The sequence below is a fragment of the Herpailurus yagouaroundi genome, unplaced genomic scaffold (assembly GCF_014898765.1).
Source record: "Herpailurus yagouaroundi ecotype Mexico unplaced genomic scaffold, PumYag 141, whole genome shotgun sequence".
NCBI lineage: Eukaryota > Metazoa > Chordata > Mammalia > Carnivora > Felidae > Herpailurus > Herpailurus yagouaroundi.
This window is the reverse complement of record NW_024412396.1, coordinates 48,164,603-48,190,738: the sequence shown is the minus strand read 5'-3', so window position 1 is coordinate 48,190,738 and position 26,136 is coordinate 48,164,603. Positions and strand designations below refer to the sequence as shown.

Genomic DNA, 26,136 nt, shown 5'->3' with positions numbered 1-26,136 from the left:
AACATAGACCAAGGGGGAAGTATCCCAAGCTAACTTATGTGGTTGTTGGCAGGCCTCAGTTCCTCTTCACAGGGCGGCCTTCGGACATGGCAGCTACTAGCTTCCTTACAGTGAGTGATCCAAGAGAGAGCGAGAGAGAAAGAGGGCACCTAAAATGGAAGCCACAGTTTTTTTATAACCTAATCTCAGCAGAGACATCACGTGATTTTTGCCATATATTATTTGTCGGAATCGAATCAGTTAGTCCAGCTCACACCCAAGGCAAGGGGATTACACAAGGGTGTGAATACCAGGAGGCCGGGGATCACTAGCAGGGGACTGTCTTTGAGACCACCTACCACAGCTTCCACACCGTGGTCCTCCAGCAAATGCCACTCTACAGAGGAAAAGCAATGCATGTGTGTGCATATATAAGTGTCAGGCCTTCACACATTTACACCATCTGCTAATTATTCCTGGGCATGCAGAAATCCTGAATATTCATGAAATTGTGACTGAGAATTCAGAATCACAATCCCGAACAAAGAAATACTCTGCTCTTGTCCTAGCAAATACGGAGTATCACATGGTTGTTTTTAGAAGTCTGGGTGACATATTTGCTCTACTCCCCTTGATTATATCATTGCTTGCCGTAAGGAGAATACACTAAGGAATTACTTCTATCTTTCCCAAAACAGAAGTGGGCAATCCCTCCACCATCCCCCCACAATAGTATGATGCAGTAAAAATTTCAGAAAATTGTCATTATTAAGAGTCTAACAACGCATGTGTATTTCTCAAAGCGACACTATTTTTCTTACGTGGTACATTTTGTATTTATAATGTGCCATTAATAATGTCTGGGTAGAAGTCAGAACTAGCACATACGGGCTGAAGTGTGGGGGATTTCACGTTGCTAGGAGAGCCTCATCTGCATACTCCCAGTCTTGGGAGGATGATTCTGCATTTGTAGCTTCCCATTAGATATGAACGCAGAACTGGGGATCATTTCCCAGATGTCACTTTCCATCAGTTTCACATCCATCTTTCTGGACAAAGCCTTTACTCTAGGGTTTCCTATGCTTTAGTAAAAAGATGAAGCATTAGTATGGGAGATTCTATGATCTGGCCAACGTGCTAGTAGAAGCAGCATTTGGGGAAAAAGGGAAAATTGTTGAGCCCCAACCGATGCTTTTGAACCACCTTTAAAAAGCTCCCTGTTTTCCGCAACAAGCTACAATGAAGCTAATGTTTCTGTTATGAAAGCCCTCCACTGCAGTTTCAAATGTCTGCTTTTTTTTTTTTTTTTTTTTTAACCACAGCAAAGGCTAACCCGGTTTTCTCTCCAGCTTTCTTCCCTAAAGATTGCTGTTTAACTACTTTGTTGCTATTTATCAGAAACCCAAAAGGTGGCTTTTTGTTGCAGTTTTTAATACGGCGAGCGAAATTATTTTGGGGAACGATACATTTAAAATGACTTGCCTGATGCTCCTCTTCTCGGGACTCCACCCTACCCTCTAAGTCACTTTTGGCCCGTGATGAAACGCGGAATGCATCAGGCCTCAAAGAGATCTGTGAGTTGAGGGTAAAGGAAGAGGTGGAAATCGCGGGGGAGGATTAGAACAGAAACCATTTTGCAGCCCCTACTTGGACGCCGAAATAGCCCCCTGAGGTGTGAGATATGGTAGCCGTCCTGCGCGCCTACAACGAGTGGAAATGTCGAAGGACGAGCGTGCAGACCTTTGGAGGGAATGTGGGGCGAGGAAACCCGCGTTTGAAGGCCCAGCTTAGGCATTATTTGGCAAAACACAAGAGCATTCTGCTTTCTGACAGCACCTTCTAGCCTCAACGTGAAACTGAAAAACTTTCTCTTCCTCCTCCTCCCCCCTTTTGTTTGTGCGGTGGGTGTGTTTCCCCTGGAACCCCAGCTCGCCGGGGTCCCTGAACCCCAACGCCGCCTTCCAGACCCAGCCTGAGAACACAGGTTCGGTCGCAGTTCTTCGGCGCGGAAACGACCCGCAGGGGTGCAAGCTCGGCGGACTACTGGACGCGGGGCCCTGGCAGCCGTGGGCGAGCCGACCTGGGGAGTCGGCGCCCGGGCAACCGGGGCGCGCAAGAGCCGGGGGCGCGGGCGGGCGGCTGCAGGGCCCGGCGCGCCACCGCGCGAGCTGCTGGGTCACAGCCCGGGCCGCGCCGCCCGCTCCGCGAGGAAGTGACGACTGCGCCGTCCCGAGAGCAACAAAGTTTGAGTCTGCGGGCCGCGCTCGCCTGCGCCCAGCGCCCCGCGCCCCTCCGAGCGGCCCCGGGATCGAGCGTGCAGGTGAGCCGCGGGCCGGGCGCCCCCTCTGCCGCCGGGGCGCCGGCGTGGGGCTCGGAAACGCGAGGGGTCCGGGCTTGGCCCTGAGGGCGGGGATGTGGGGGGCCGGGTTGGGCCCGCCGCGCCGGGCGCTGGGGTGCGGGCGGCGCTGCAGGGGGGAGGGGGGAGGGGAGGGGGGAGGGCGGACGCTCCGTGGCCGGGGTCGGAGGCCCCAGGCTGCGCCCCTGTTGTGGCCGGTTTCCCGCGGGAGTTAAAACAGCCGGGGCTGCAACCGGGCGGCCCGTGTGCTAAAGGAGGGGTGCGGGGAGGGGCTGCCCGCGGCCTGCGTGCGGGGCTAGTCGTCCGCCCAGCGTCCCGCACCCCCAGAGGCTGGGCGCAGCCGTCCCCCAGCCCTGCCCGGTGCTTCCCAGGGGGACGTGTTCTTCCTCTTCGCAGCCTTCGGTGAGGTTGCAGGAAGGAAGTTAAAGAAACTTTCCCCCCACTTTTCTTTTGCTCGGCCCTCCAGTGACGAAGAGCAGAGCAACTCGGACTTTTGGGAAAACAACCCTGCTCCTTTCCAAAAAAGCAAAACCAGAATTGCCCCCAAGCCCCTTTTCAACAAATCGCTCCTGACTCCCCCACTCTTTCTCCTCCCACACCTCGTCCCGAACCTGACAGTAATCCCTAAGGCCTAACACTTTGCAATTTAGCCATAAAAACTGTCAGCACGCCCACGTACATATGTGAATGTTTTCTATATAAAACTCCGAAACCCGCTTCCAGTGGACTCTGTGGCATCTCAGCTCTCTTCTGTTTTCTAAAACTGCTAGGGCTGCAGGATTGTGCTTGTGAACTTTACTGGTGGTTCCCGCCGCCCTCGGTAGCCTCGTGGCGCAGGGCTTTTTAAAGAACAGCTGAGAAGTTTATGACATCCCTGCAAAGTAACTCAGGGCTGGCAGGCCGGGCGGGCGGGCGGGCGGGTGGCGGCCAGGCTCCCGGGCTTGGAGACTGCGACTGTAGCAGCGGCGGCCCGGCCGGGGCAGCGGCGGGACGGCGTTGCTGTGCCGGAATGTACGTCGGTGCCGTGGGGACTCCGACATGGGATGTCTAGAGGGTGAATGGTGCAGTTCCTAGGAGCAGCTTCCTGCCGGCCTGTAATTACGGCGTGATTGCACAGTCAGGCATTGTTGGCGTGGATGTTTATACACAGGCTATTGTGCAAGACCTTGGTGGCAGGGAACAAAACGCAGATTTGCATTGCAAATGCCCAGGACAGATCTGGGCTTGATCTGCAGTCACCAAGTTCTTTTTTGGCCTTTAGCCTTAGCTAGGTGATTTATTTCCTTGCCTCTCCCTTAACCTCCGACAACTTGCCAAACACCAGAGAAGTGAAGGGGACCCAGGAGGGCAGACCCCTCCACTTCCACCTTAGGCAGCCTGAAAACTATCCCGGGAACTGTGCCCTTATTTGTGTCTGTAGAAAATGTGGGATGACGTCAGCAGGAAAAGGAGATGGGAGATGGCTATCAGCCTCCCTAAACGGGAAAGCAGTTTGAATTAGCAAAATTGCACGGTCGCTTTGGAGTGGGGCCTGGTTGCAAAGAGGACACGTCAGACATGTGTGACTGAGCTGGCGAGCTCGACTTTGAGCCTTGAAGTGTCAGCTGCAGAAACTTAGTAGGTGGGTCCTAATTCCTTTATTGTCTTCTGGGCAAAGGGAAAAGTGCTGGGGCTTTGAGACTGTGTGTCTGTGATGGTGTCTGGGGTGGGTGGGGCAGCACCCGCAGGGGGGGTGCCTCAAGGACATTTTCTCCAGAAGAGCCCCCTGGCCCATTTCCTGAGCCCGGTCTGCAGCAGCGCAGAGCAGGATGGGGGTCCTCATACCTCCTGAGCTTCTGCGCTGCAGGAAGGGAGCCAGGCCTGCAAGTGTGGAAAGAAGGCAAACAGGTTCTCCTTGAGGGCCTCAGATGTGCTAACTGTAGTAAGAGGGATGTAAAAAACAGTCAAAAAGCTTGTACAGGATACAACCAGGGCCATTCTGCTCCTACCCCATATCTTTTTTTTTTTTTAAGTTTATTTATTTTTGACAGAGAGAGACACACAGCATGAGAGGGGGAGGGGCAGAGAGCGGGAGATACAGAATCCGAAGCAGGCTCCAGGCTCTGAGCTGTCAGCACAGATCCTGACGCGGGGCTTGAACTCACGGACCGCGAGATCATGACCTGAGCTGAAGTCGGACGCTCAACCGACTGAGCTACCCAGGCGCCCCTCCTACCCCGTATCTTAACCCACTCTCCCCATGGCGTAGGTGGAGGACTGTCACGGGGCACCTCTCAGCCCTGCACCACGGTGGGGGGGTGCTGTGTGACCCTGTGGCACCGTCCTACCGCAGTGCTGGGGCTGCCTCTCCGCTCAGAGCGCCAGGTACTGATAGCGCGGGCACACTGCAGCTTCCCCGTGCCTGGCCTTCTCCCCAACCCAGTAACTGAGTTTCACCTGAAGGAAAAAATGCTGTTTTGCAGCCTCATGCCAGCTGTGTGTCATGGGCACAGTGTCAAGTTGTCAAACCAAAACATTAGGGCACAGTCCCTGGCAGACACCTATGTGCTTCCAGAGACTCGAGGAAAAACATATGAAATCAGGACGTTTCTAGAAAGTCTGGGACGTACAAGCACAATTGCCACAGGGGAATGAGGTTTAGCGCAAAAACACCACCATGGTAGGAGTTCCTGAGTTGCACAACCTTCTGTTCTGGGTACATTTGTGTTTTTACTGAACTTGACTGTCAGGGTTCTGGTTAAGCTGCATCACCCGATGTGGTTGCTTTAGTAGGGACCTACTGGTGCCCAGCGCTAGCCCTGAGGGGCAGAGGAGGGGAGCATTCCCTTCTGACCCCAAAGAAAAGACAGTTTTGACTTGCAGTACTTAGTGTTAATTTAGAACCTGCAGAGACTGAAGGTGCCTGAAGGACCTTAGGAGTGTGGGCAGGAGAACAGAGGAGAGGGACCCCTTGCAAAGGCCAGAGGAAGAAGGAAGCGGATTTCCTGGAGTTGTGGCCCCACCAGGCGTTAGTTGCCTGCCCACATCTTCAGCTCAACCTGGCTGATTTTTGTGCCTAACTCAGGCCCTTCTCCTGGCTTGCCTGGAGTTGTACATGGCCCAGGGTAGGACCAGAAACATAATCCCGACTTCCTCTCCCACCTTATGTAAATGCTGATTTATGGCCTAAAGTTGCTGCCCAGTTCACGGCCCCTGAGCAGCCCTGCTGCCTCACTATGCACGACGAGGAACAATATTGAAAAAGCTCTGCATTGGAACCCAACAGATTTTAAAAATAATTTTGTTTTAAGAGGACAAACTGTTGGAGGTAATTAGCAAACTCAGCAACTCTGGCGAAAACCCCCAAGTGCCACTGAGAGAGGCAGATGAAGTCCCTTGCAAGAAGCTGGGCTCAGAATGAAGGCCTTTTATGCTCTCCAGGCCTGATATATACATTTCTGTTCATCTGCCTCCTCCCAGCTGCCTCACTCCCTACACCACAACCCAGTGTTTTGACACTACAACTAACCTCCAAAAAAGGAGGCAGAACACCCCCAGCTAAAAGAGGGCATGCCCGACTCTGAAGAAAGTGCTACAGTTTTCCAGATGCCTGGCAGTTCTGTCCTGCAAATTTGTTTCCTTCTTTAAAATGTTCCCCCCTTCATTTCTCGCACTCAGTGAAGCATCTCTTTGTAAGACCCTTAAACCTTTTTTTTCCTCATCTCCGTGACACAGGGCCTTGCTTTACGGCTTTCTGACTTTCTGCACCAAGTGCTCCTTGAAATATACACAAGGCTTTGCATAAGCCTCGGATAAAAGGCTCTCTGTGATGTCACTTAAGATGCCTGGTTGCAAGAGTCACCCTCTTGCTCAGCAGCCTTCAATGGCTCCCCACTGTCTGCATGGTAAGGATCAAACTTCTAGGCTGGCAGTCAGGGCCTTCCACACAGGGGTCTGGCCTCTGCTGATCTCCTGCCCTAACCCTCTGCTCTGACCCAGTGACCCACTCTGTGTGTTTGTCCAAACTGCTGGTGGCAAGCATTCCTACCTCTCATGCTTCCCTGGAAGCCTGGAATGCCTTTTTCTTCTGTTCTGCTTGGCTCAGAACAGAGAAGCAGAACAGAACAGAGGTTCCTGCTTTCCCTCTAGCCCTGTTCATGTTTCCCTCTTCAAGAACTTCCCCTGTCCCGTCCTGCGGGGCATCCCCCAGGGACTCCAGTAACATCCACTGGGCCTCTGGACTGAAGAAGACCTTGAAACCTGGCCTAAAGGATTTTTAACATTTCCTTTGGCCTTCACTCATACCCTTCATTCAGCTCCTTCAATGTGCCTTTGTGTGGATCACTTTTATCCCTTTTTAACTAAACTGGAAGTCCCTATTTTAAATCTATTTGTATCTTCAGGGCTGGTGCTCTACTCACAGCAAGTCCCAGTAAATATTTGGTGATGAGGATAAAATGACAATGGCTATCAAATATTGTCCGTTTGTGTGTAGACACACACAGCCACGCCAAGCACCAAGGACCATGTTCCTGGTCTGTATTCTAAACGTTTCCCCAGCCTTGCCTCCTCCTGCCCATTAGCCTCTCTGGCGCCTCCTGGCTTTGCACTTCATTGTTCTGTTCCATTTCCAGTGCCTCTTCCCCATGGGCGCCAGATGGTATCTGTCCAGCTTCCACACTGGCTCCTCCTTGTCCTGATTTGAGCCCCGTTGACCTGCCTGCCCCACAGTGTCCTATGCCTGAACGGCAGCTCTTAGGGAAGAGCATTTGTCATCTGGGTGGCCTGTCCTTCCAAGAGAACCAAACTGTTAGAAGGAGGTGGGGCCAACTCTCAGGCAAGACTTTTGAGGAAGACAGAGAGATGCTTCCCGGTTAGCTGCAGGTCTGTTGTGCACAAAGAGGCATTGAACCTATAAAACTAGGCTAAACTATAAAACTGAGTCTCTGGGAGATCCTGGCTAAACCCTAATATTGGCCTTGACTGGGAGGATTCTGTCTCCACCCAGTTCTCGTGCTGTTAACCTCAACCTTGCCATATAAGCTAGATGCCTTCTTTTTGAATTGAGCTACAATTCACAAACCATAAGATGTACTCTATAAAATAGATTCCTTAAAAATTTTGTTTTCTATAAAAATGAAATCTGGTAGATTCTCACTCCCATCCCAACTTTCTATTTAAAAAGGTATAAATATGGTTGAAAATTCAAAAGAGATGTTGTAGAGTAGTATAAAGTTAGTCTCGAAAGTCATTTCAACATAGAAAAGAGATTGTTATACATATTATGCCCACATATACAAATGCAATAGAATTAGAGAAATAAATATCTATTTTAACCTTGAGGGAAGGAAGCCCTTCTTAAGAAAGATACAAAGCAGAAGCCATAAGAAAATATTGATAAATTTGATAACCTGAAACTTTGAAAAGATAAATTTCCCAGTCTCTAGTGTTCCCATTTTTTCAATCCTTCAGTGTCCCTGTCTTAGGCAGCTACAGTTTGTCATTTTTTAGCCGTGCTTCCAGATGTAGCCTCTGCAGATTAAGGAAAGTATGAATATATAAACAAATTCTGGCATACTATACACAGGGTTCTGCATTCTGTTTTTCACTCAGTGTGTCTTTGAGATTATTCTACAACAACGCACGTAGAGCTGCCTCATTTTTTCCAATGGCTAGTACTCCACTGTAGGAAAATACCCTCATTTAATTAAGTAGTCTCCTACTGGAGAGCATTTGGGCTGCTTCCAGTCTTTTGCAACTACACACAATATTGCAGTTAATAACGAATGGACTTTTAATTGAAAGTTTTGAAGAACATACATGGGTGAAACTAGAATTGACAAAGAAAACTATTTCTGAAAAGTTATGTGTAAACCACATTTAATAAACCAATAATTTCTAGAATCTGCTGTTTCACTAAACAGTCAACTTTTAGAGCTGACTAGGACTTCAGGGACTGTTTTCATCCAGTCCCTGTTTTATAGTAACTGCAGTAACAGCATCTCAGAGAATCCTGAAGTTAAGAATGTTGGGGCGCCTGGGTGGCTCAGTCGGTTAAGCATCTGACTTCAGTTCAGGTCACGATCTCGCGGTCCGTGAGTTCGAGCCCCGCGTCGGGCTCTGGGCTGATGGCTCAGAGCCTGGTGCCTGCTTCCGATTCTGTGTCTCCCTCTCTCTCTGCCCCCCCCCCCCCGTTCATGCTCTGTCTCTCTCTGTCTCAAAAATAAATAAGCGTTAAAAAAAAAAAAAAAAAAGAATGTAAAGCTAGGAAGGGCACCTAGAATAACGCTCTCATTTTTAACTAAGATTCAGAGAGGATACGTGGCTTCTCTAAGGTCACACAGCTGCTGAATGGAAGGGTCAGGGCACAAACCCCATATTATTCCATTTCCTTTTGCCATCCTGCATGGATCATCATAATCATTAGTTCCAGCAAGTCTCTCTGTAAGCCAAGGACTCCCGTCTCTTCAGTTTCCTTACGGCAGTACACAAAGATATAAAAAGAAGAAACTTACAAACAACAATAAGCAGTGGGAGACGGGAGGTCTTTTGGAAGGAGAGTGGGATATTTTTTGAATAGACTTCTTGCCATTATATTATGTTATTATAATCTTAACTGATCTTAATGGCTATCAACCTGTTGAGTCCCTAAAAACTCCTAACCAGACTCATTTGGTCAATAAGATTACTTAGTATTTTCAAAGCGCAGAAAGTGGGTTGAGTTAACACTACAGAAATGGAGGAATTCTCCCAGTTCCTAAGATCCCAGTTCCTAAGATCCCATGAGGGACCCAGGGGAAGGCCCAGGAATGCACTTTTCTCTGGCCTAAGACACTAGCCCTCTAGCCCCCTCTAGCCACTCTCCTCTGTCCCCTCCCCAGTCTCCCTATCACGGGCCATCGTAAGGAGCCTGCAAGGGACATTCCACACGAGCCCATGTCCACTTCCTCTGTGGCTTGCCAATCGCAGGTGTTCTGTGACAACTTAGGAGTCAACAGCCACTCCCAACCCCACTTCCACTTGCACTAGACATGGTGAAAGGCTCAGCATTTCCTCCACCATCTCTCCAGGGAGGCTGTGCTGAACCACCCAGCTGGCATTTAGGATCTGACTTGTCCAGTGACAGAGAAGAAGAAAACCGGCCAGAGCAGTAGCAGAGGTAACTGTGCCCAGTGTGGTTTACAGGGTACTTTCCCTCACGTTCCTTTTTTTTTTTTTTTTTTTTATGTTTATTTTATTCTTGAGGTGGGGGGGAGCACGAGTGGGAGAGACAGAGACAGAATCTTCAACAGGCTCCAGGCTCTGAGCTGTCATCACAGAGCCCAACATGGGGCTCGAACCCACGAACCGGGAGATCGTGGGACCTGAGCTGAAGTTAGACAGCTAACAGACCGAGCCACGCAGGCGCCCCTACCTCACGTTCTTGATTCTTTTACTCACTCGTGCGACATGCATTTATTGAATCCCTACTGTGTGCTCTGTGCTAGGTACTCGGCATGCAGAGATGAAGAAGATCCAGGCTCCCCCTTCAAGGTGTTCATGGTTTGTGAGGGAGACAGACATGTGCAAAAGCCAGAGCAATTAATGACACGCTGTCACTGTCAATGTGCTCAGGGGTCTGCTGGGCTTAGAGGAGGAACTGTCACTTCTTCCAGGCCAGAGGAGAGAGGAATGTTAAGAAAGGTCCAGGGTGGCCCCGGTGCCTCTCATGGTACCTGTGCTTGGTGAATGCTGTGGAATTAATGAATGAGAAGCTTCCTGGAGGACCTGAGTGTGAGCGGAGTCCTAAGAAATGAGTAGGCGTCCACCAGGTAGCAAAGAGACTCAGGGCATTCTCGACATGGGGAGCAGCTCAGGCAAGTGCAGTAGAGGCATGACATGGTCCCCTCGGGAACTGCAAGCAGCAGGGTGTGATGGAGCACTGGTGGGACAGAGTGTTGAAAGGGGCAGGCAGGGGCCGGGTCATGTGCCAGCCTTTTGTGTCGGCTAAGAGGTTTGGACCTTAGGTGAGGGCAGTAGGAGCCACAGAGGACTGGCTGTGTGTGTGTGTGTGTGTGTGTGTGTGTGTGTGTGAGAGAGAGAGAGAGAGAGAGAGAGAGAGAGAGAGATTTTCATTTTGAAAGATCATTCATTCAGCTGTGATGTGGAGGCATGACTGGAGATGGGGGAAGATGGGCAGCAAAGAGACCAGTGAGGAGGTCACTGCAGTCATTGGGGCAAGATGGAGGAGTCTAAGCCAGAGTGGTGCAGGAGGGAGGGGCTGGCTTAGGAAGGCATCAGGGAGTTGGGTGGACAGGCCGTGAGGACCAATCAAATGTATAGAGCAAGGGAGAAGTTGAAGTGTTTGCTCAGGTTTCTACTTGAGACATAGGAAGAAGAACAGATTTTTGGGGAGAGACAATGAGTCTAATTTCAGACATGTTGAGTTGGAGGTACTCTGGGACATCCGAGAGAGATGTCTAGCGGGCAGTTGGACATACGGGTCTGGGGCAGGAGATCCCCAAGTGATGGCGATGGAGGGTGTTGCCCTCTGTGAATCCTAACTAAGCCATCCCAAATAAACGTCATTTAAATAAAAACGATGACTTACTGTGTCAATTTCAAGACAAGTTCCAAACCCGATTACCTCCCTTCAACCCCTCTGTCTGTCAGACTTTCTGGAGCAGACATTTGGGGATCCCCGGAACATAGAAGGCACTTGGAGATAGGGAAGCTGACGGCATCATGGAAGCCAATGGCAGCATGGAGAGACACAGTAGGAGGTGAGGGGATCACCATTGAAGAGGCACGGTGTAAAGAAATCAGCAGTAGAGACTGAGAAGGAACCAATGGTGAGGGAGGAAGAACCCCAGGAGAGCACGGTGTCATAGAAGCTGAGGGAAGACGGAACTTTGCATTTGATGAAAACAGGGACCATGATTTTGTGCACCTAGTATGGCATGTGGCACATAGAAAAGTTCTCCATAAGTATTTATTAAATTGAGTTGAAATCCATTGACTGTTGGCATCAAGAAAGAGAAGACTGAAAAGAATGATTGACTTGGGAATTAGGGGCTAATGGGGCTGTGCCATGGGGGCTTCTCATTTGGTCTCACCTCCCTGTGAGATTGGCAGGGTGGGCGTCACCTGCTGCAGGGTTGCAGTGGCACTTGCAAGTTCTAGAACCCAGGTTTCCTGCCTCCACATCCACCTGGGTAGAGAAATAGGGAGGCATCCAAGGGAGCATCAGCGCCTTTCATTTCTGATATTAATGCCCCAAGCCAGTAGAACCAGGGACAGGGAGGCTGTTAACATTCAGCATTTATGGCATTTGTCCGTATTTGTGACTACTAGGTGGCTGCAGTCCTCTCGGATGTGTGGCTATTTAAGTTAGACTCTTTTCACAGAGAAGACAGAAGCTTGAGTGTAGGTGTTATATTGGGGGGTGGGGGGGGCAGAGGAAGCATTGTGAACATGGTGGGGCGGTCCAGGTCTCAGGACTCGGCTACATTAAGGAGAAAAAGAATGAACTGGAAGGATACGTGGTGGCTCCCTGAAAGCCTGAAGAACAAAGGCTCAGAAATCAATCGGGACCTGTGGGCAGTTGGGTGGCTGGCACCAAAGTGGAGGCATCACTGCTGCCGGCTGAGCTGGACGCTGCCACCCCCTCCGGAGTGAGTTCTGAAGTCTCCTTGCCACTCACTCCACTGGCAGAACCCAGGCTGAGCGTCTGGCTGTCCAGCTCAGGTCCCATGCCCATGTTCTCACTGCTGGGCGGTACTGAAGAATGAAGGTTCCAGCTTCCCTAGCAGCAGGTGGAACTCTGCCTCCCACCAGGATTCACAGTGCCACATCCCTGAGAGTGGACATGGGAGGGGGAGACGGAGCCTCCCCCTTAGGCCACTGAAAATATCTACATCTTGATCTTAATCTTTCTTGACATTTTTCTGACTCTTTTGGCCTCCAGCTAAACTGCAGGATTCTTACATGCTCTGGAGAACTAAGCACTTCATTAGCGATTGGATTTCTCCGCTGGAGTCTGAATGATTCCAGTGGAAAAGAGAGGTCATCCCAGCATCCGGGTCCTCCCTGCACATTTGATTCCACTTGGAAAACTTCAGCGCTGCCTTGTGAGGACAGAGTCCAAGGCTTGGCTCTGGCTGGCTAACAGGCAGTTACGGCTTGAATTCTGTTTCTCCTCTGGGCTTGGGCAAGACTCTCAGGGCCGTGAGGTATTTGGGAGGTCCAACCTTGCTTTTCAGAGTGGAGGTTGGAGTTCTGGCTTCAGGCTTGGTTTGTGGAATGACTGAGGTCCCTGGTGCCCAAGCTGTCCAAAGCAACAAGACTGGGCACCTCTCCAGTCCTGAAAATGTCAACCCCGTTGAGATATTCTACCCAGGATCCTGCCTGAGAGAGAGAGAGAGCTAAAGGAGCGAGGGCTTCGTGTGCCGGGGGCTGCTGGGTCTCCTCATCCACACAATGAGAGCGTGTTAGGTTAGGGGAGCACTGACTCTCTTCTTATCCTCAAATCCTCCGGTTGTAGCTCTTTGAAGCAAGGGCACCTTGACTGAAATCTTGGTCATTCAGTTCCAATAGCCTTAGACGAAGGAATTAATTTCCTTTAAAAAGAAAAAGGGGCACTGGGGTGGCTCAGTCAGTTGAGCGCCCGACTTTTTTTTTGTTTTTTTTTTTAATGTTTATTGATTTTTGGAGGAGAGAGAGAGAGAGCACGCGCGCGCGTGCGAGAGAGCATGAGCGGGGGAGGGGCAGAGAGAGAGGGAGACACAGAATCGGAAGCAGGCTCCAGGCTCCGAGCTGTCAGCACAGAGCCCAATGGGGGGTTTGAACCCACCAGCCGTGAGATCATGACCTGAGCCGAAGTTGGACACTTAAACGACTGAGCCCCCCAGGCGCCCCTATTTATCCCTTTTAGTATGAATACGCATATGCTTTGCTGCAGAAATCCAAACTAGTGAGTTTGATTACGGGTGTGCTGCCGCAGCAGACTCTTGATTTTGGCTCGGGTTATGATCTCGCGGTTGGTGGGATTGAGCCCCGTGTCGGGCTCTGCACTGACAGTGCAGATCCTGCTTGGGATTCTCTCTCCCTCTCTCTCTGCCCCTTCCCTGCCCCGTCTCTCAAAATAAATAAATCAACATTTAAAAAAAAAAAAAAAAGAAAAAGAAAAATGTAGTTTTGAACTTACTGGGCTCAGGCTGTGACGACTGCCAGCCTTCTAAGAGTCTCTTTCCTGGTGCCTAGAAGTGGGAGCCTGCTGCCTCCACAAAGCTGGATGTATCGTGGGCTAGGTTCTTACACCTGGAGTAGAGGCGATTCCAAGGGGGTCTTGGTCACCAGTGTGGGGTCAGGATGGCCCTTGGGAAGGACAAGCTGGGGTGTCCCTGGCTAGTACTCTGGCAGGAACTAGAGTTGATACTGACTTGTGCGTTTTTGTCCCGATGAAATGAAATCGTGTTACAAGCAACACCGAAATGGAAAAGCGGGCTTGAAGGACCTGGTTATTTTACTGAGACACAGCTGTGAACACGTCCCCCCTCTTAAAAACCTTTGAGAGCTGCCAGGTCCTGCAGGAGAAAGCTCAGGATGGCGCGCGAGGCCCACTTTGGAGGCCTCGTCCACCCTTCCACCTCTTCTCCTGCCATTCCCTCCGCCCTCCCAGCGTGGCCGGTTGTGTTCTCTCTATGCACTTTTGCTCCTCTGTGCCTTGTGTGTTGTTGCTTCCTTTCCCTGGAATGTCCTCCCTGGCCTTTTCCTCCTGGCAGATGCCCACAGGATCCACCAGAAGTCACCTACTTCCCTACCGCTTTCCCGAGCCTCCACCTTAACGTCGGCAGCGGAACTTCCCCGCGGTAGGACTGGCATCCACTGCAGGTGTGCGTGGCTCCTCGCTGGTGCAGAACTGTGCCTGGCACACAGTAGGTGTCCCATGATGGGGCTGGAAGGACAGCCTGAGGGGATGTGAGAGAGCAGTGGGCAGGCCCAGGGCCTGGCGTGGACGTGTGTGGTGGGTGAACTGTTTGTCTACATGGAAGCCTCCCTTTGCACCTACTGGTGGAACCACTGCTTTGGTGGCTTTGCTATTCCACTGAGCCTGCCCACTAGGCCCTGGTGAAGGGTGGGAAGGGGATCTAGGGGCACAAAGCATGGCTTCTGGGTCCCCCTCACCCTGAGAAGGACTCTGAGGAGGCATCTGTGAGAAGGAGATGGTTAAAGGTGACACCCTCCTCACTGGTCCCAACCCATAAGAAAAGGATCAATACCAGCTTCCCTTAGAGGATTCCTTAGTTTCCATGGCTGGCACTGTCTTCTGGCTTTGCACAGTGAAGGAACTAGGGAAAACAAGTCAGCAGACCACGAAAGAAGAGACTGAGGCTCTTTAAAATAAACGCCTTATTTAATCTGGTGACAGGACCAGCCATGGCTCTTCCTGTTGTGGGGGAAGAGGAACAGATCCTCCTGGCTATGATTGCAGCATACAGTGGGAGCCCCAAAGCCGGGACTTGGGGTCTCAGTTTGTCTATGAGAGACTTAAACTACATGTGGTTCTTTCCCGCTGAGAAATTCCACAACAGTTGTCTGGGGTCTGCCACTTAGAGAGCTCCGTGGAGCAGCATCTTCCTGCCACGGCGGACGAGGTGGACTTTCTTTCTTAAAGTTGAACCACCCTTAGGGCTGAGCCCACACGTGCATGGGTCTGCTTGACCAGTGATGAGTGCATGACTTATATTGTTTGCAGAATATTTTTCCAGAACTTAGAAGCACGTAGTATTTCTAAGATGTCATTTAGGAATCCATCGAAATGTGTTTTTGTTCTTGGCTCCTGGGGAGGAGCTTGGGTGTTGGAGCGGGTTTGATGTCTAGGGAAGTACTGGCTTGTTTTGGAAGGGACAGCATGTGGGATTTGCCTTTGTTTCTGCCTCCACGGGACCTGCTCCCCCCTCCTGTCCATCCCAGTTCTCTACCTTCCTACCTACATCTCTCTGTCCTCCTTCGTCATACTCCACAGCAAATTGATTGAGTTACCTCCAACATTCAATCCTAGGATGTGTACTCCAGATGCCAGACCCACTGGGGACTTAGGGAAAGCAGATTTTAAGAGTAGAACTTGATTGCTAGGATTGAGAGATATTGTCAGGAAAACTATCTTGGAAAATAGGCAACCCCGGTAACTCACATACAACAATATATTTTTTAAAAGTAGAACTTGAAGCTGTTAAAAAATGTCAATTTCCTTTTACCTATCAGTATTACTCTTGGCAATTAATTCTAAGGAAATGATGCTACAGAGGAAAAGAGCTATAGGCATAAAGATATTTATAGCAACATTGTTTAAAATAGCAAAATTAGGCTGTTTAAACAGCCTAAATGTTCCACATGGCTATATAATTCATGAATTCATGACACCTAGATCCAGTGGAATATTGTGCCATTGTTAAATGAATATGAAGGTGATCTTAATTCACAGGAAAATGTTGATGAATTTCAGTGAAAATGGTTTCTGTTTTAACAGGCAAAATTGCACACATACTTCAGTGGGTAAGAACTGATTACATTGGTCATGGTATAAATTGGCATAAGGTAAATACTGGATTTAGGTGAAGTGGTTATGAATAGAGTATTTGTGTGTTTGCAATTGTTTTAGTAATGTATGTAATTTATATACTTTTTTTTTTTTTTTTTTTAAAGACCTTAAGGTAGCAAAGACTTTGGATGTGGGTGGGAAGGCCAGGCGGAGGAACCTCCAAGCCTCACATCTGTTACCACGGGGGAAGACAGAACTGCTGTGTCTTATCAGCCACCTGCACTGCAGGGGCTGGAGAATTCAGATTGGCTAACGGAGTCTTTTAGTAATGGAAGGCCTGACTTCACAGACTGTCTGACTGTATAACTCTGGGGCTCCCGGCATGGACTCTGCCTGATGCAGGTGACCCCCCCGCCCAAGTGGCCTCAGAGCCCCCAGACGATTCTTCACACCTGGTTTTCCAGGGAACCAGCCCCATGAGTATGTGTGGCCCTGAGGCCCGACTCTGAGCCACCCACTCACCTCTAAGCTGCCCGGTCTCAGCCACAGAGGGAGGAGGCCTGTTCTCTCTTCTGCAGTTCCAGCAGGCAGCAGGGAGGGTGTGCTTTGCACACTGACCTCCTGCAGCCCTGCCTCACCCAGGTATAGAGCCCTAGTGAGTTAGTGTCTTGGGTGTTTACAGTATTGCACATATTTATTAAAGTACTGAAACTCTGAGTTGCCCTTTATTGCTAGCCTCATAAAGCCCCCCCCCCCATTTATCCAGTCTACCTCTGGCTTAGCAGTCAGGGCCCTCTGAACCCCCATCTTGCCATGAGCTCTGCTGGGACTCGCAGCTGCAGGTGTGGCCTTGTGGCTGAGCAGCTGACCTTCTTCTGACCACCTTCTCATATCTCTGGCATCTCAGAACCTTGGTACTCCAACACTCCCCCTTTGGTTTTGCCTCTCTGCATGCGCACGCGCTTGCGTGTGTGTGTGTGTGTGTGTGTGTGTGTGTGTGTGTGTGTGTAGCCATTTCTTCTTAGTGGGGAACTTTCTTGACATGTGGAGTGTCTATTTGGAGGGCCTGCAATCCTCCTTTCCCTGTGACCAGTGTGGTTCAGGGCAGGAAATGGAGACTCCTCGGTGTTGTTTGGAGTCTGAGGTGGGTGGGAGCTGGAGAGCCCTGGGCAGACCTTGTGCGGGCAGGTTGGAGCCTGCTAGAACAGAAGCCACCATAGCAGTGCACGTGTGGAGAGATGTCCAGGCCCTGCTGGGGCCCTGGTGATTTATCTCAAGCACCGATCTGCTAAAACCAAATGCCAGAACTGTCAAAGATTTGGAGTTTCTTTGTTCTGAGATCAGACTAAAGTGGGGCCTTGTGGCTAGAGGTTTGCCAGGGTGAGGGAGAAATTGGACAGCACGTGGGCTCAGGGCTCACCTGGACTCTCATGAGGGGTACTGAGGCCAGTTTCCAGTCTTCCGCCGTGTGTTTGGAGGCGGGGGTAAAGAATGTCCACATGCTTCCCTAGAATATTAGGTACATTCCTAGATGCCGTGGTCCCATCTCCACCCCCTACAGCGACCTGGAGCCTGCTCTAATGGGGTCATTGCTGGTGGTGTGTGTATTAACTACCACAGAATCTAAGTAACAAGCTGTCTTCCTGAGCCCAGGACCCAGCAAGTAGGGCTCGTCTCAGTTCCCTAATTTAGAGACCACGTGCATGCCCCAGGGTTGTCAGCAGCTAGACTTCTTGAAGCTTGAAACACATTTCCATAGAAACAATGCTATAAATGGCGATTGGGTTCCTAGGCTAGCCCGCAAAGAGCCCTGGTGTCACCTCTGGAGTTGCTGAAAAAAGGTATTAGTAAAATTGAGAGTGAAAACGCAGCACTAAGAGCTAGCACCCAGGACGTTAGAGGTTAAATGGTGTGGGTTTATTTGTGTGATTTTGTTTCTTTAGAGAGAGATGTCGTTCAGAGACCTCCTGGTAAGGGAAGCTCTGGGGCGGGCCCCCTGCCCACAGACATAGCCCTTTCCCTCCCAATTTCCATCCCTTTTTCCTTCCTCATCAAGCTGGGAACCTGGGCCTACCTGCTTCTAGGGAGTTTGGCTGGGGTATTTTTATGGTGACTAAATCCTGTTCAGTGGTCCATGTTTACATCATCGATATCATCATCATCGCCATCACTGTTATTTAAACCATCTTGATCAAGGTAGAATAAACATTACACCTTAGCAATTTATGTTGTTCAGAGTCCTCTTCTGATTGCTGCTAATGTTCCTGGGGATGTTTTAACATAGTTTGTGGGTCCACCTTTACTATTTCCTTGTGCTCATTTTGTCACCGTAGCATGATTTCATCAAGTGTTTTCATCAGATTGTTTCCATGTGCCAGCCTTTTCATGTTTCCTTCTGTTACCCTACCATAATCTGAATGGATTTCATGTTTTGGGCCTATATACAGGTGCCATGAGCCTCTCTTGTAAAAACTCCTCTGTGATGGCATTTTAAATTATATTCATGGAATCTGGTCTCCCAACCATAATTACCTGATCAAGGTCTTCAACTCTTGCAACACAATGCCAACTCACATTCTAGAAAGGTCTGAACAGCTTATAGTGGCCCAGCAATGTCTGTGCAGCTGTTTCCTAATGGCCCTGCCATCAGCAGCTTTCTTGTTTTATTTATTTATTTGCACGTGGACTCCAGGCCATGATGGGTCCTTAATGGTGTTTTAATTTGCATATCTTAAATTGCTGCTGAGATCTGTACATTCTTTCTCTTGATGATTTACTGTTTGTGTTTCCTCATGTGTCAACCTGTGTTCATCTTCCGTGACTGCCGGAACCTCCCCACCTTCTTCCGTCTCCTTAGACTACTTTCCTATTGGGAGACACAAAACCCTGCCTTCCTCACTCCCTCCCTCCCTCCTGGGTGGGGCTCCACCCCTGGCCTGGGCTAACCCGTCTGCACACCTGCCTGGCTCACCCCCTTGCTGACTGGGACTGATGCTCTGGGCGTGGAGGGAGGAGAAATGGAGAGGGACAGGCACTGGGGGCCCAGTGATGGAAGCTAAAGAGGGGGTAGGTGTGAGACAGGGGCCTGCCTGAGTGGTTCCAAACTAGGTTCATACAGTGACCTCCTTGGAGGGGGCTGCTGGGGAGATTCTGGGAGGAGCCACACACAGGCTGTCAGGGCTGGAGAGGGCATTGGAGTTCATCTGATTCAAGGGTCACCCACTCAAAGGCCCGTAGGGAACAGGGGCATTCTCAATAGGAAAGGCTGGCTGGGTATAAGAAAACAGCACAAGTGAGGTGGTCAGTGGCCAGGGAAGGGATGGAGAGTTACGGTGTATGAGTCCCACCATGGCTCTGCTCCTACCCCGGTGTTGCTCTCTCATAACGCTATGCTATTCACTTCATGGAGCTACTCTGCTCTGCCTCCAAGAAGGAGGGCTCGATGTGGCCAGTGTTCCAGTCTTTTTCACGACAAACCAGAAATCCTGATTTTTCGTTTAAATCTCCTGATTAGAAAAAATGTTGGTAGCAACTGTAATCCACTTCAGATCAAATGCATTATTATATGGGTCAAATAAAACCTATCTGGGTGTGAGGATGGATTGTGAGCCTCCAGTCTGTAACTCCTCGTTATTCAGCTTCCTTACTGGGAAAACATAAGTTCAGAGACATGTGCTCATAGAGCAGAGGGAAGGGCTCAGAGAGTCCAGGGATTGAATTCCAGCTCTTCCAAGGTCATCATGACCTGAGCCAAAGTCGGATGCTCAACCCACTGAGCCACCCAGGCACCCCCAAAGGCTCCCTTTGAAAAGGGGGTGGCCAGGGGCGCCTGGGTGGCTCAGTCAGTCAATTAAGCATCTGACTTCAGCTCAGATCATGATCTCACGGTTCATGGGTTCGAGCCCCACGTCGGGCTCTGTGCTGACAGCTCAGAGCCTGGAGCCTGCTTCGGATTCTGTGTCTCCCTCTTTCTCTCTCCCTTCCTCTCTCTCTCTGTCTCTCTCTGTCTCTCTCAAAAATAAATAAACATTTAAAAAAATTAAAAAAAAAAAAAAGGGGGTGGCTGTGAGCCCTTAGTAGCCAACACAGGCTTGATAAAGGAGATCTGGGAGGGCTCCTGCAGTATACATTCCAGTGGCCTTCCTCTGCTTAGAGGGATCAAGGAAGGCTTCCTGGAAGAGCTGTCATTAAGCTCAAGTCTAATGGGAGACTGGGGTGTGGGTTTACCTGTGGATGAAGGTGGGGGGAGGAGGAGCATGTGTGAGCTAGCAGGCATCTTGGAGCACTTCAAGTTGCTTGGCTGTGTGGCCCTGGGGCTGGGAAGTAGGGCAGGGCTGGATTGTGCCTGAAGTGTATACACCTAACAGTTTGGCTAACGGTCTCAGCTTTTTGCAGTAGGATGCTGGGAACTGTTGCAAAGGGATGTGATCGCTCTGATGGCAGTGCGGATGGTTAAGTGTGCAAGACTAGAAGCAGGGAGATCCATCAGGAGATGAGGGAAGATGATAGCCAACACTTATAAAAGACTTCATATGTGCCAGATACTGTTAAGCTCTTATCTCCATTTAGCAGATGGAAAAACCAAGTGGTTAAATAACGCGCTGAAGGTCATCAAGCTCACGTGAGGCATGATTTGGATTCAGGGCTCAGCTTTTGCTCTTAACCTGTATTCTCCCATGAACATGAATTTGGGATTCTAGTCCATGATGTATCAGTATTTGTTTTCACTTAAAAATGATGCTCCAAAGCATACCCCATTGCACACACTAGATCTTGTGGGTCCCGTTCCTCCTGGCCCACTGCCACAGGGTGGGGAGGCTGAGCTCCAGAGAACAGCCAGTCAGGGAGTCTGTCTGCGGCTGGCTCTGCGGGAGGCACGGCACTGTGCTCAAAGGAGACCTTTGGGGAGCTGGCAGCCTGGGCTCTGTGAAGAAAGGGTGTTTCTGCCCCCGTGGCCCTGCTGGCCCGCCCTCCCTGGCAGCCACACCTGTTTTGTCCTTTTCCCTGCACCCAGCCAGACGGCTCTCCCAGAGTGACAGCAGCAACTGGGGACATCTGCGGAAGCTCCCTCTCAGGCCTGACAAAGGCTCTCAGAACCTGGCTCGGGCCTGCAAGAGAGAGAGGTGGAGGCGAGGGTAGGTGGGAGGGCTAGAGGCTGCGGACAGCTGTGGGCTGGTGTGGCCCTGCCCCAGAACAGGTGAAGTAAATGTGAACTGAGGAGGTGGGTCCCCTGGGTTTGCAAGGGTGAAAGAGAAGACGGTGCAGGGACTTCTCAGCACACGCTGGTTTCACTTAATGGCTGGGGTGGTTCTGAGCACCCTGTCCTCAGAAAGGACAAAAAGCGGTGAGGAGAAGCCATGGCCGTCAAAAGATTCGGGCTGGGTGGGTGGCGCTGTGGACGAAGTTTGGTGGAAAGGACACAAAGAGGGACTGGGAGAGAAGCCTTGGAAGGACACTCGGATGGAACTCGGTGTCACTGTTGGAAAGCGTCTGGGCAGAGCCCACCCTGAGGCTGGCAGGGGGTGGATCCAAAGGCCTTCTCAGGGAGAAAAAAAAATCTTGCCTGAACTAGGTTGTTGAAAGGAAGAAGCTAGTTTTAGAAGGGGACATTGGCTAAAACAGTTAAAATAGTAACACTTGTAACCCCTTATGTGAACATAGCGTGACATAGTCATAAAGCGGGGTTTTTTTTTTTTTGCCCTTGTGATTCTCCCAAGCCCTGAGAAGGTGGGCACTCTTTCACTGTCGATGTAACAAAATTCAGTACATCCGTTATTGGCCAAAAAGGTGAGGCTCAGAGAAGGCGTCGGTTTTCCTAAGATCACACAGGGTGTTAGCTTTAGTTAGGCAGAACCCCAACTCTGTCCTGGTTCACTGTTTTTTTCCACAACCTCTCTTTCTTCTTCTTTTTTTAAAAGTTTATTTACTTATTTTGAGAGAGAGAGCGCATGAGAGAGGCATGGAGAGGAGAGAGAGAGTCCCAAGCAGGCCCTGTGCTGTCAGTGTGAGTCCGTTGTGGGGCTCGAAGCCATGAACCATGAGATCATGACCCAAGCTGAAGTCAAGAGTCAGACGCTTTACCGACTGAGCCACCCAGGTGCTCTAAACAACTTCTCTTTCTTCTGTTGAGACTGTAGGTAAAGAGGTCTTAGAGGTAGTACCTTTACTCTTGCAAAGGAAAAAGACAACGAAGACATAAGGAACATAAGGAACCCAGTATTGTGGATTTGTGATTTCCCCAACTGTATTCGTACCCTCAGTTCCCCACATTCTAGTAAAGGTTGCTTATTCACTAAAACACATCATGTGTGCTGGCCTCCACAGAAAGATCCTGACAGAGAACGGACAGTGGAAAAAGGACAGGAATGCAGCCATGGGGCTTGGGGAGAAAACCTGTTTTTAGATAGTGACTGATGGCAGCAGAAAGTTAATGGAGCTGGGTAGGTGGAGGAAGAACCTGGCTTCCTTGGAAGCTTTTAATTTTTTTCCTTAGCGACACCTTTATTGGAATATAATTCATATACCACAAAATTCACCTTTGGGAAATTTTTTTTTATTTATTTTTTTTAACGTTTATTTATTTTTGAGACAGAGAGAGACAGAGCATGAACGGGGGAGGGGCAGAGAGAGAGGGAGACACAGAATCGGACACAGGCTCCAGGCTCTGAGCCATCAGCCCAGAGCCCGACGCGGGGCTCGAACTCACGGACCGCGAGATCGTGACCTGGCTGAAGTCGGACGCTTAACCGACTGAACCACCCAGGCGCCCCCACCCTTGGAAGGTTGTTAATGGTCCCAGAGATGGACATTGCTGATGGCCACTCAGGGCAGTGATGGATCACTCACTCTGAGCTGAGTCCAGAGAGCTGATGCAGTCCCAGGAAGCCTCTGCTTTCACTGGGACTCAGAGTTTGGAATCCTGTCAAGGGTGCTTTATTTCCTGGAGTGTTTCTCAGCAGACGCACTCACTGGGAACTGGAGCTCTGTGCTCCTCTCTTCCCATGCAGTTGGTAAAGGTCCATGGTGGAAAAAAGCCCACTCTATGGGGAAGGTCCTGGAACACGTTCTTTTTTTCTTCTCTAAAGGGCATCCTTCTTGGCTGCCCCAGAGGTTAGAGCTTCTAAAACCAAAACTTTCACTTCACATGTCAGTGATTCTGCACTGTCATATCTGCAGCAAAACCGACCTCCAGGGCTTTCTGGAAGAGCTGCAGCTGGCTGTGCACACCCTCCTCTGCCTGCCTGTGGGAGGCAGGCTTCTCCTAATAGGCAGGGGCCATCTGAGACTGCCTGGAGCCCTCCTCTCTTGCACATATGCCCCCTTCCTTCCTCTCTTCTTTCTGAAGTAGCCCGAGTTTGTTAGTGTAGTTGGGTGAAAGGATGTGCTGTTCCAAGATGAGCAGGACCCCTTCAGGTCACTGACTTCTGTTTCTCATGCACCCTGCCACCTTCCCCTACTCCTCCTGCTGCTTCCTGGGCCAGGCCCAGCAGCCGGCGGCGGCGGCGGCCGGCAGCAGCAGCAGCAGCAGCAGCAGCGTGGGACAGGGAGGAAGTCCTGGCGCGACAAGGTTGAGTGGGGAGTGCCCTCTGGAGTGGCTCCCACTTACTCCCTGGAGGCTGGGCCCTGGCTCCATGGTGGCAGGCTCTTCTAGGAATGTGTTCCCCAGCTGGGTTTTCTGGTTGGTTGGGAACATCCCTGGGCTGATCTGCACTGGCTCTCAGGGGCTGGCTCAAGGCTGGCTTGAAGCCAGAGTTAGGGGTTAGGGGGAGGGGATGGCCACAAGCCTGCAGAGGAGGCCACAAGCCTCCAGAGTCAGGGGTTAGGGAGGCCCTAGGGGGAGGGACGGGATGGCTACAAGCCTGCAGAGGAAACCTGGCAGCAGTGGGCACTGAACACGAAGTGGCTTTGCTTTTGTTTCCGTCACTTGGATGAGGTGTCAGTGGGGAAGAAGAAATGAGACAAATGGAAAAAACAAAAAGGCTTTACACTGAATCTCTGCCAGGAGTCCTGAAGGTCTAGCCTCTACTTAGGGGCCTGCATACCTGAGCACCCCAGTCCCTCAATGGCTCACTGTCTTCCTCTCGGGGAGATGGGAAGAGGAAGAGAGAAGTGACAGATGATTGGCTTGCCCTGTGATCTTGGGCAAGTCACTGAACCTCTCTGAACCTCAGCGTGCTCATCCATAAAACAAAGGGGGATAAAACCCTCACACACACAGGGTTGTTGAGGAGGCTGTGTGTGGGACGTGCTTTGAGAATTGTCAGGAACAGTACTGTCACATCAGATGCTAAATCCGAGAGCCTGGGCTTTTCTTTGCTGGAGGTGGTTTCCCTGGCTCCTCCATTCACTTTTTACAATCACAGAATCATGGGTTTTAAACTGGAAGGGATTTTAAGAGGTCATCTGATCCAGTCCCTTGGTATAAGTATCTTTATTTTGAAGATAAGTCTGTGTTAAGGTGTCATTATTTTGACATATCTATCCTACTATGGCACACGAATAAGCCCTTTTCCTCCTGGGTGAGGTGTGAGCTCCAGATGCACACAGGTGCTTCGGCCAGCAAAGGGGTGGCCTAGGAAGAGACAGGAGTGCTTCTTAGGAGGGGGGTGGGGGGGGGTAGGTCTCTGTCATCTGCTTTCTGGGGGCAAAGGCCCTTGCCCTGCAGGCTCAGAGAGGGTGTGAAAATCCCATTCTGCTGCGTCTCCCCTTCTCCCTGAGACAGCAAGAGATTCACTTGCTTCTGAGGACTGGTCACAGGGAGAAGCAGCAGCCAGGAAAGAGTGTATTCTTCAGTGTTTTTTCCTTCAAGGGCAGAGTTCCTTCTGACCCATTTCTTTGGGAAACACAAAACCCCAAAACAAATGGAAAGAATCTCCCTTGGACTTTCTCCTGGCCCTGGAGCTTCAGTTGAATGTGGGGGCCGACAAGAATCTCCAGAGCAGCAGAAATGTTTCTCATCGTCCCACCAGCCAGGGGGCCTGGGCGGTTAGCTGGGAAGGCAGGGGAAATGTGGGCAGGCAGCGAAAAGCTGCCCCAACTGTGCCCTCAGTCGCCAGAGTTAAACCCAGGAGCTCTTCATTACCTAAGCAAGTGGCTCTTTTATAGGGGCTGGGGCCAGTTTCTCAATAACCTTTGTACCACCAGGATCCTGGTGAGCTAAAAGCGAAACTTGGGGAAACTTAATGAAGTGGCCTGGGAGAGGGCTGTGCATGATTTACCGTATCCCAAGCCAGAGTTTTCTTTGTGGAAGAAAGCGACTTGTGTCCTCCCCTAACATCACATACACACTTTCCTGGCAGGCCCGATGGGTTTCCAAGCATTTCGTCACCGTCTCCTTCTGACCTTGGTGTGAAAGGAACGAGCCGCGTGGCCTGTTGGTTCCAGCAAAGCCATCGGGGGCGCCGGCCTGGGCTGAGGGAGGAGGGCGACTCACTCGGGAGTGGAGGTGAGGTCTGCTGGAAATCCCCAGCCCGGACAGCCGCCCGAGGTTTGAAGACGCCTTCTCCGGCCTTATTTGGTCGCAGGAAGTAGGCGGCGCTAGGCCTGCTGGCTGCGAGGCCGACCCGAGACAGTTGTGCTGATGAAGTGGTGGAGCTGGTTCCTGCTCGCCGCCGTGCCGCGCGCGCCGGCCGGCCGCTGGGCGCTCCGCGCTCCCAGCCCGGAGTTGTGCAATCCTTTGTAGCACGCCAGAGAGTCCTCCTCCTTCGCTGTTGCCTCTCGCCCTCTCTCTCTCTCTCTCTCTCTCTCTCTCTTTTTTTTTTCAAGCTGTGAGCTCAACCGATGAGTCAGAGCAGTGCAATCCTGACACTGCATCGCAGGACTGGGGGTGACACGGAGGGAGGGAGAGCGATCGCGAGGCAGACACCGCGGGCGCGGGGTGCGCCGAGGCTCCTGCGCCGTGAGCGAGGGGTGACAGCCCGCGCGTCCCGCCCGGGCCCTGCCAGCAAACTTCCCAGCCTTGGGAGGCGCGGGCTGGCGGAAGCCCTGCGAGCGCCGCGGGGAGGCGACGGCGCCTGTTTGTTTTTAAAATCCGGGAGTGCGTGCAGGCGGCTGGAGCCTGGGAGGCGACCGAAGGCGGCGGCCCGCGGCGGAAAGGGGACAGCCGATGCTGGAGCCCGGGCAGGAGCCGGGTAAGTGGGGTGCTCGGCCGGCGGCCGAGGCCTGCACGCGGCGAGAAGCAGCCCGCCCTGGCGGCGGCGGCCCAGGGACCCCGGAATGCGCGCAGGCGGTGGCGGCGGGGCGCGCGGGCTGCAGCTCTGCAGGCGCGGCCGGGAGCGGGGGCGCGGGACTGCTTTCCGCC

General features: G+C 51.2%; 1 protein-coding gene across 4 annotated transcripts in view; it reads left to right on the top strand.

Moving 5' to 3' along the window:
• Positions 1–2,184: 2,184 nt before the first annotated feature.
• The window catches only part of MIDEAS (mitotic deacetylase associated SANT domain protein), a 66,834-nt gene continuing 42,882 nt past the window's right edge, over positions 2,185–26,136 (top strand). The window contains exon 1 of one of the 4 annotated variants that reach the window (XM_040477639.1): positions 2,185–2,299. The gene's annotated coding sequence lies outside the window, so the exon portion shown is untranslated. Of the gene's footprint in view, positions 2,300–25,428; positions 25,967–26,136 lie in introns of those variants that run through there. The other 3 variants (XM_040477643.1, XM_040477638.1, XM_040477642.1) reach the window with 3 other exon arrangements.